The sequence below is a fragment of the Notolabrus celidotus genome, chromosome 19 (genome assembly GCF_009762535.1).
Source record: "Notolabrus celidotus isolate fNotCel1 chromosome 19, fNotCel1.pri, whole genome shotgun sequence".
Lineage (NCBI taxonomy): Eukaryota > Metazoa > Chordata > Actinopteri > Labriformes > Labridae > Notolabrus > Notolabrus celidotus.
In genome coordinates this window covers 2,647,618-2,658,088 of record NC_048290.1, presented here as the reverse complement: position 1 = coordinate 2,658,088, position 10,471 = coordinate 2,647,618, and positions in this window count along the sequence as shown.

Genomic DNA, 10,471 nt, shown 5'->3' with positions numbered 1-10,471 from the left:
TCTTGTCTCTGAGCCTTTAGCAGATCAGAGGGAGTAAGGCTTTGTGGTAGCATTACATGATTTACAGCTTTAAAAAATGTAGTTCTCTCAGGTTGTTGTCTTTGAGAACCCTTATATCAGCCTCTATACCTAGACTCATCAGATCTGGACTACAGTAGAGGATCTCAGAGAGGCTGCAGACTCTCAAAATCACATGTTTAAATGTGTTAAACCCTCATTTTATTCATGCAAATGCAAAAAATGTAAGTGTCACAGCTGTTTTCTGTGTAGACGACATTGAACTAAGTCCTGATCCTGATCCCAGACTAGTCAGAGTCTGCAGGTGAACATATCAAGTCCTGATTCCTCTCCATCTTATGAGTCCAAAGGCAGTGGTTGCATTACATGATTTACAGCTTTAAAAAATGTAGTTCTCTCAGGTTGGTGTCTTTGAGAACCCTTATATCAGCCTCTGTACCTAGACTCGTCAGATCTGGACTACAGTAGATGATCTCAGAGAGGCTGCAGACTTTCAAAATCACATGTTTAAATGTGTTGAACCCTCATTTTATTTGTGCAAATGCAAAAAAAGGAAGTGCCACAGCTGTTTTCTGTGTAGACGACATTGAACTAAGTCCTGATCCTGATCCCAGACTAGTCAGAGTCTGCAGGTGAACATATCAAGTCCTGATTCCTCTCCTTCTTATGAGTCCAAATGCAGTGGTTGCATTGCATTCTTTACAGCTTTAAAAAATGTAGTTCTCTCAGGTTGGTGTCTTTGAGAACCCTTATATCAGCCTCTATATGTAGACTCGTCAGATCTGGACTACAGTAGATGATCTCAGAGAGGCTGCAGACTCTCAAAATCACACGTTTGGATGTTTAAAACCCTCATTTTATTCGTGCAAATGCAAAAAATGTAAGTGCCACAGCTGTTTTCTGTGTAGACAACATTGAACTAAGTCCTGATCCTAATCCTAGACTAGTCAGAGTCTGCAGGTGAACATATCAAGTCCTGATTCCTCTCCTTCTTATGAGTCCAAATGCAGTGGTTGCATTGCATGATTTACAGCTTTAAAAAATGTAGTTCTCTCAGGTTAGTGTCTTAGAAAACCCTTATATCAGCCTCTATACCTAGACTCATCAGATCTGGACTACAGTAGAGGATCTCAGAGAGGCTGCAGACTTCCAAAATCACATGTTTAAATGTGTTGAACCCTCATTTTATTTGTGCAAATGCAAAAAATGTAAGTGCCACAGCTGTTTTCTGTGTAGACGACATTGAACTAAGTCCTGATCCTGATCCTAGACTAGTCAGAGTCTGCAGGTGAACATAGCAAGTCCTGATTCCTCTCCATCTTATGAGTCCAAATGCAGTCAATCCTCTTCAAAGTCATGAAGTCTACATCCGCTCCTCTTTGCAGCAAAATGTTGAACTATCCCTTTAACGCTGAGGCCGACCTGCAGCATCTGTCCCCTCCGTCTCGTGCTCCGGTCACCTCTGAATCAGTCAGAGCTCGTAAGAAGAGAAACAGTTTAAAGTGAAGACTTTACCTCACGGTGGGGGTTAAGGGGGTAAACGATCCTCCGCAGCGCGTGTGAGACCAGGAGCAGCATCTGGTCAGCCCACTACCTTTTTAACGGCACTTCTGGAATTATGCTTAAACTTTCATTTGGAACAGGAAGGTGAGTTAATGTTACATTATGATCCTGGCTCGGGCTTAGCTGCTGCAAATCTAAAACAGGTGAGACCGGGATCTGACTCACCGGGTGCTTCTGGGTGCAGGTCAGGTAAAAAACCATCACATCTCTTCAACTCTACAGATAAAATAGACTCTTATAAGTTCTCTTTTTACATAACTTGCTCCTTAATTATTCATTTTTTATATTCACAGGGGGCAAAAAGAGAAGGTGTACTTCCTCTGTAGCACCACCAGGCTTCCCAGTGTCTCCATGCAGGAATCCCACCCTTTGACGCTGGTCATGTGACATCCAGGGATGAGATGGGATGGTAATAGCATTATCATGATACTCTACAAACACTATCTCCTTCTGCCCTTGTGGTGAGGGGCTAAATATAGCCAGGTAGAGGTAGTCCCTCTCCTCTCTTGAAGTTCAACACTTCTTTTGTGTCACAGATTACTCTCTCCCTTCTGTTAAACTTCACCACACAGAAGCATACTCATGTTTGCATTTCACTCTGTCCTTACAGGGTTGAGTGTTGAGTGTCAGAAAGGGCCTGAGATTTGTGGCCGTGTGTCCTCTTCTCCTGCAGAGTGATGGACAGGAAGTGCAGAAAAGGAAAGCTGGGTAAGTTGGCGTGCATTCATTGGGATGGTTTTGATGAGTCTTGGAGGTCAAAGCGAGGATGCTTTGGACAGCCACAGGGGTGTTTAGGATGGTCCCTTGCAGACATCCAAGGACAGAGAAGAAGGTGTCCTCCCTGCCTGCTGGGCTTTTGTCTCTACTTTTGTCATAAAATACAGTTCTGATTTTTTTAATCTATCCTAAAATAATACTCAAATGCCAAGGTACATATTGCAAGAGGTTTCTAACTAGAGGTAGAAGTCTATAGAGGTCCATATTAGCTGCACTTTCAGTATATTTCAAGCGATTATTTACCAAACTTTAACAAAATATCACCATGAAATCTGCAGACCAGACCGTCTTGTTTAGGCTAGAAAGGCTGGGTTCTTCTAAGGATGCTACCCCTGAATTGGGGCACAGCTATCGCCTCATCAGACTTCCATCAGATCCGCTATGGTCTGGGTTCGTGGTCTCCCGTCCATCAACCCACACCGGTTGCATTTTTAGAACGCAGCACGAAGCAGGACCGCCGTTCAGCTGGGGTCATGTGACCAAGGTTTTCCTCCTTCTTCTCCTCTCCTCATCCATGTTGTCTTTCTGGTCCTCTGAAAACCTCTGACCTGTTGACTCCAGGCCTGGCTCCGCTCATCATGACGGTTGGTGCCTGACTTCCTGTCCCACTTCATCTGCTCTGTTGAGATTGATGCGTCGTGCTCCGGCATCCGGCAACAACAGTAGGCTTGCGTATCTGATCCGGAGAGCTCCGACCTGCCGGATCAGAGAGGCAGCCGGAACGCAATAGAGCGGATCCAGTGGAAGTTAACACATTGACTATAGAAACGTAGACACAAAAAACAGATCTCTCTCAACACCAAACATTGCCTCTCACAGGAACGTATAGCATCCTGTCACTTACCTCCAAGTTCTGCCTTTATCTGCATGTACTCTATCTGATCCCAGAGATTGTAATCTGTCACTGCAGTTAAAAGTGAAGCATTAAGAATCCAGCGTTCATGATCCAAAGTATCAAACCGTTCTGCCCCCACTGCAGCATCTCTCAGTGTCTACTCTGTGGAGTAAGTTCAACTTGGTTTAGCTTCTTGGCTGAACAACTCGTGCTTTTGCTGTGGACGGTCTGTCTCAGCCAGCTGGCAGTGTCTCCCCGTGCAGACAGGAGACTTATATCTTCATTATGTATTTACGATGTATATGCATGCAGACATGTTGGCTTGTAGGTATTGCGAAATCATTTAATCTGTCGCCTAATTTGAACTGAATCTGGCTTCATGTGGATAAATGTGCTTCTGTGACTGATCAGATTTCTCTTTGAACAACTTTAAGGAGCTTCTGATATTAGCTTTAAAACTTGTTCAGACAGACAGAGACAACAGGGGAACACAAAGTGGTCTTTGTCTGGCAGAGCTCCTCTGTTTGTGGATTACAGTCAGAGCTGCTCAGACTCACCTTGAGGATGACATGCCGGTGCAGAGGTGTCAGTCAGAGGAAGAGCAGGAGTCCTGTGTGATGCAGAGAGCTTCCTCGGGTAACAATAACGTAGTCATTCCTCTACAACCTGCCAGAGACGAGGTCCAAGGGAGGCCTGCCCATGAAATTCACAATACCACAGCTATTGGACAAGACCAGGAGGAATGAGTGCTATTTCTCAGAGACCAGGACTATAACAAAGACCAAGAGGGTCAAAATGAGAGAGTATGCAGCGTTAAATAACAAAACAGGCCAGTGTTGTACTATATCTCTGCCTTCAGTCTCTCTCTCTCTTCATCTCCCTCTATCCCTCTCTCCAACACGGTCTCAGCAGATGTGTGTCTAACATGAGTCTGGTCCTGCTGGAGGTTTCTGTCTTGCCACTGTAACTTGCTAAAGAGAAGAACGTATCTTCCTCCATCATTACCTAAAGTCTCTAAAAGTAGTATGGGAGGTAGAACCTTCAGCTATCAGGCCCCTCTCCTTTGGAATCATCTACCAGTCAGGGTCCGGGAGGCAGACACCCTCTCTACTTTTAAGAGTAGGATTCAAACTTTCCTTTTTGATAAAGCTTATAGTTAGAGCTGGATCAGGCTTGGACCAGGTCTTAGTTATGCTGCTATAGGCCTAGACTGACACTACGTCTCCTCTCTCTGCCTGTCTCTCACTCTAACTCTTCCTGTCCCATTAAAGTTACTAACCATAGACCTTTCTGGAGTCCCTGAGCTCCCTTGTCTCGTAGGTTCCTGTGGATCTCTGCCGTAGATTCATTTTTTGGGTCTGTTATTCATCCTTTCATTCCTTCCTTCTTTCTTTCATTCATTTTTCATTTCTTCCTTCCTTTCTTTCTTTGTTCTCTCCATGTTTCTTCATCCTTTATTTCTCCTTTTCTTATCCCGTCCTTTCCTTCTGTCATTCTTTCACCATTTATTCTCCTCTTTTTCTTTCTTCTGGTCTCCCTCTCTTTTTTCTTTTCTTAGACCTTTCTGGAGTCCCTGAGCTCCCTTGTCTCGTAGGTTCCTCTGGATCTCTGCTGCTGTGGACGTGCCAGACTCCAGCTGTCTCTCTCTCTCTCTCTCTCTCTCTCTCTCTCTCTCTCTCTCTCTCTCTCTCTCTCTCTAACATGAGTCTGGTCCTGCTGGAGGTTTCTGCCTGTTAAAGGAAGTTTGTCCTTGCCACTGTAACAAAGTGCTCTGCTCATGGGGGATTAAGATGAAATCAGACTGAGTCCTGTCTGTAAGATGGGACTGGATCTGATCCGGTCTTGATGTTGGGTCTTTGTTAATAATAGAACATAGAGTACGGTCTAGACCTGCTCTGTTTGGAAAGAGACTGAGGAGAACATTTGTCGGGATTTGGCGCCATATTAGTAAAAATTGATTGATTGATCAGCTGTTACTTTGTGAAATTTGATGACTCATGATCAAAAAACCTTCAAAATAAAAGCCCTTATAGAAGATGTTGAGTTTGAAATGGGTGTGAAAATGTTAGAAATCCAGCTTTACTTTAAAAGGAGTTTCAACAAACTGAGGCGTCCCCTCTACAGGTTCCTTATCCGTTCTGGTTCAGCAGGTAGCCGGGTCACCTTTAAAGGATGCAGCTTTGTTCCTCCACCATCCTCTGTCAGCAGGAAAGCCAGCAGGTAAATGGATTAAGTGAATAAAGAATCAATAGCCAATCACTTAGGCCAGTGGAAGAAAGCCAAGAGCTCTTCTTGGTCGTGGACGAGGCTGAACGATATTGTGTGTGTGTATGTGCGTGTCATCATCTGGGCGGGTGGAGCTCGTACGGCATACTTAAGGACATCCTCTATCTACTGAGAACATTATGAAATCCATCAGGAATGAATTACATCGTGATTCAGCCTCTCCTGCTCCGAGTGCCTACGACTAATAAATGACAGCACGCTAATGAGGACGAATGATAATGGGGGCTGCAGTCAGAGCGCAGGAAGCTACGAGGCTCACGGTCGTTACTCTGCAGGCGTTCATTGTAATGCTGCTTCTGTCTCTGTTTCATGGCTCACATGTCCTTCACTCCTGACAGAGAGAGGTGAATCTCTGTATAAAACACGAACACGCCGAGGACACCCAGAGGAGGCACGTCCAACGTGTGACAGCAGTCTTGATGGTGCGCTGTAATCTGAACCCTCTTACGATCTATTCTTTTAGGAGCTTGTAAGTGTAATTATGTTCTGAGGTAACAATGTGTTTAATGGACGGATAAGTCATCCGGCTCTATAGTGTGTATTAGTTGTCCTTAATGTAATCTCTTGCCACTCTCATTACAAAGAAGAAGTGGCTGTAAAGACAAAATGATCTGCTCGCAAGCAATTTTGTTAATTGACTTGAGATTCATCACTCAGTTGTACTTTAAGAGAACAATGTTCCGTTTTGAGGCGAGCTTTATTGATGGAGTCGTCCTTTTCTTTCAGATATTAAAATAGCACGGCCAAAAAAGGACAGAGGACTCTTCTTTAAACTCGTGTAAGAAACAGTTTTTATCACGTCTTCTTGTAGGACGAGAGAGAGGTCGTCAGATCGGTCAACGAGTTCCTTCAAACCTTCATTATTACACAAGTGGACACTAGGGGGCAGCAAACCCAGCACATAACCATCATACGCCCTCATCTAGCATTGTTATGGCTAACACTAACTTATGTGTTTAGTAGTTTGACCTCCTAAATGTTGCATCTAGGATGTTTAATCCAACACCGGCTCTTATTGAAGCTCTGGTTTCTTCTTCTGTAGCTCATTAGATGAATATTTGGACCATTAGCTCGCCAGATCAATCAATCAATCAATCTTTATTCGAATAGCATCAAATCACAACAGACATTATCTCAAGACGCTTTTACAAACAGAGCAGATCTAGACCACTCTATGTCAAATTATGAACAGAGACCCAACACCAAGACAGGGTAAGACTCAGTCTGACCCCACCTTAATCCACCATGAACATTGCACCTCGCAGTATTTAGCTAGTTACAGCAGAGAGGAAAAACTTCCTGTAACAGGCAGAAACCTCCAGCAGGACCAGACTCATGTTAGACAGAGAGATAGATGTTCAACTGTCTTCATAAGTCTTTGTCTTTAAGGGAATATTCTCCAAACGTCTGCCGATTACCTTCAGATATCAGAGGTCGACCGATACCAATCATTAGCACTTCATGAGACCGATAATATTTTGAGCTGAAATGAAAAACTTTAAACCAAGCGGCAACCTCCAGTCTCAAAATATGAAGCCCATGCAGAAGTGTTATAAACCGCAGTTCCTCGAGCGTCCACTAGAGGCTGGCTGCAGAAACACAGGAAACCACATACACACCCATTCAAAGAAGACGATCTATACAGCAGAAATAAACATGTTTACAGCCTGGTTCAAAAACAGTTTAGGTCTGAAGAGCTCATTTCTCTATCGGCACTCACTGTACGGGAGAGGAATCTATTAATAACTCGTTATTTCTGAAGATATTAAACTTACGAGTTTTGCCCAAATAAGGGCGTGGCTGTCTTGATTGACAGGCGGGAACACTGGAGCTGTTAGCGAAAAGGCTAAAGGCCCGCCTCTTTACCTCACGCTAGCTTGAAAGAAGTTAGGTTGAGTTCGGCATTTCCAATATGGCACCCGCCGACGATTGGCTTCAAAACAGCTCTTCAGAAACAGACGGGTGACGTCACGGATACTACGTCCATTTATTATACAGGATATGGTTTAAACGCCTTGATACAGGAGTTATGGTTAACCAGTTAGAGTGACAGTGTAGATGTCACACAGTCATGTGCTGATACTGATAATTGTGTTTGTTTGGTCCCCTCTGAGGATGAGCTCTGCACCTGTTTCCAGGCTCTGAACTCTTTTGATCTTCTCAGCCTGGACCCTGGAGGATACAAACCCTCTTCACTGGACAGCTGACATAACTATTCCACCCTTTGCACTCAGAAGGGTCAAACACCAGTACGGCCTTAGGTCAGAGAGTGCATCAGAGTTTCTTTAGTTCACTGTGCACACACTCACCCAGCGCAGGACAGCAGAGGTGCAAGAAACCCCAAAAATAGAGCCAAGAGGGCGCCATGGAAGACGTGGACATTCTCTAAGGGTTGCCAAAACCTCTGTCCCAAAATGAGACCGTCCTGATCTTTTGGGTGGCGTCTTAGAGGCCATTGTCAAGATTCAGATCCTGTCCTAACAGGTTGAATCCTACATATCTGACCTCCAGGGTGCAGCCTGAGATCCTGGAGTGGAGGCTTTTTAAGTGTTCCTGAGGCTCTGCTGAAAACTGATATAGTTGCATGTTGCTCCACCCTTTCCTTAAGCTTTCATTTTCCAGGTTTTACATAAATATTGAAATTGTGACAGCCATAACCTTGATCATTGTGCATGTCTGTAGAGGAGAGTCTTCATGCACTCGTCTTTACAGATGAGACTTTGAGGACTCAAATTCAGTCCATGCGTCTCTCTCTGACCGGGTGCTGACGAGAGCATGATGAGGAAAGCTGTCTTATTAAGAAGCACAAAGTTTGGGTCTGGAGTCTGAATGCTCTGACGTGTGTTTGGTTCACAGGCGATAGGAAAAGTTCAGAGCTTCAGACACATAAAGAAAACAGCTTTGAAGGAGGCCACGGTGCACAGCTGAAGCATTTCTCTTCGCATCTTTGAAGGTGTGAAGGAAAAAACACATCCTCCTGGTCTTTGTGATGGGGTGACTGTTGCCCTCTCCTGTGCAGCCCGTGCCCTTCAGGGCTTTGATCTTGTCCGTGGCGGTTCAATCTGGGCCTCAGCTGTGGGAAAGAGCAACGGGGCTTAACAGTACAGAGCCCAAACAGAGCCCAGTAGATAGCAGGTGCCGGAGCCGTGACCTTCCCATCCAGGGCCGGCATTCCTGCCTGTCAGACCCCCCAGGTCCGTGCATGCACTGTCTCCACTCACACCATCTGGAGCTGTTTGTCCTGCTGCGCTGTTTCAGATGGAAGAGTGTCGGAAACGCTCGGAGCACTCATCAACAACGCCGCGGTACCACAGCAACTTTGATTAAGATGGATAAACTCTCAGGGAGCTGTGTTGTTTGTCACTTTGCTAATCCTCACACCTCCCAGCTGCAGAATGAAAACACACACACGCTCTGTTTTTAAGTTTGGAGCGCAGGACTACAGCTGAGAGTAATGCCACAGGTCCTCTGAGTTGAACCCCTGAAGGGAGGAGGATGGTTACCACCTGAGAGACTCCGATGTGTCTGAAGAAACTTTGAAGTTTGAATTTAGGATGCAGAAGAATTTCAACATGTTTTTTAAGCATGATCCTGATTCCTCATGGCTGTTCAGCAGGCGTTTGTTTTCCTCCTGCAGCAACAATGGCTCATCTCGCTGTCAGTGGATCCCATTTGAAGTGCAGGATCCTGGAGAGGAGGACGATTCTGTTCCCCATGCTCCACACAACTGTTATCATGACTCAGCGATCAAGGTGCAGAGAATTCAGCTTGCACAACTGCCTCTCATTGCCCCCCGCCGGCCTGCACTCACATTCAGGATCAGGCTAACCTCTTGTACATACAGTGTGTCATCACCTCATAATGTGACACATAGGTTCCTCTGGATCTCTGCCTGTTAAAGGAAGTTTGTCCTTGCCACTGTAACTTGCTAAATGCTGCAAAGTGCTCTGCTCATGGTGGATTAAGATGAGATCAGACTGAGTCCTGAGTCTGTAAGATGGGACTGGATCTTATCCGGTCTTGATGTTGGATCAATCTAGAGTACGGTCTAGACCGGCACTGTTTGGTGATATATAAATAAAGATGAATTGAAGTCGATGTGACGTGAGGCGTTTGGGTCTTCACAGCACCTTCATGTACTCACGTCGCCTCCTCAGGCCTGTATGTGCAGAAACTCTCTCCTCCCTCTCTTCCTGAACTCTATCACTTCCCTCCTCCGCTCCGGGTCGCCCTCAGCTCTGCAGGTTCGGTCTAATGTAAGCACAGAGTCCTGCAGACGGGCCAACACGGGAGACAGAAGCTGGGCCAGACCTACAGGTATTCTAAACTGGTTACATTAGAGCAAACAGGCCATCTGTCTCCCTCTGTAATTGGACACCGTGGATTAGAAGGAGACTGCTGCCTTTCCCAGCCAAGTGGGCTAGTTACTGTTTATTTGGAATTAATTACCAAGGAGAGTGGAAACCTCACAGCTCCCAGAGAGTGAATCCAGACACTTGAGGCCGGGATGAGAGGAAGGAGAGTGCCATACCAAAGCTATGGCAACAAACCTGGGACAGCTCAGACGGCCGTTTGATGCCGCTAACCTAGAATAGCTGACGTTTATTATGTTTGACTCTGGGATGATGATGATGCAGCTGGCGTGTGAGAGTTAGGTGGATAAGGACAAAAGCTTTCACAAACGTTGCCCTCCTTCTCCGATCGGTCACCCTAAACTCAGGCAGCGAATGAATGGATGTCTTCAGCGGTGGTAACGGGTATCCTGGTGTGATGCCATTAGCTTTTCTCATGCCGTGGGTGCTTTCCAAGAGTGGAGTGAAAAGGACAAGAGTATATATCTCCTAAAGCCTGTGAGAACGGAGCATCCACCCTGGCACCGACTCTTTGATTTGATCCTCCGTGTGTGTGTTGAGCTTCTCCTCTCAAAGGGATGTCTGTGTACATGACTACAAATGTCGGGCAGACGTGTTTTGATGTGTTTTGACAAACTGT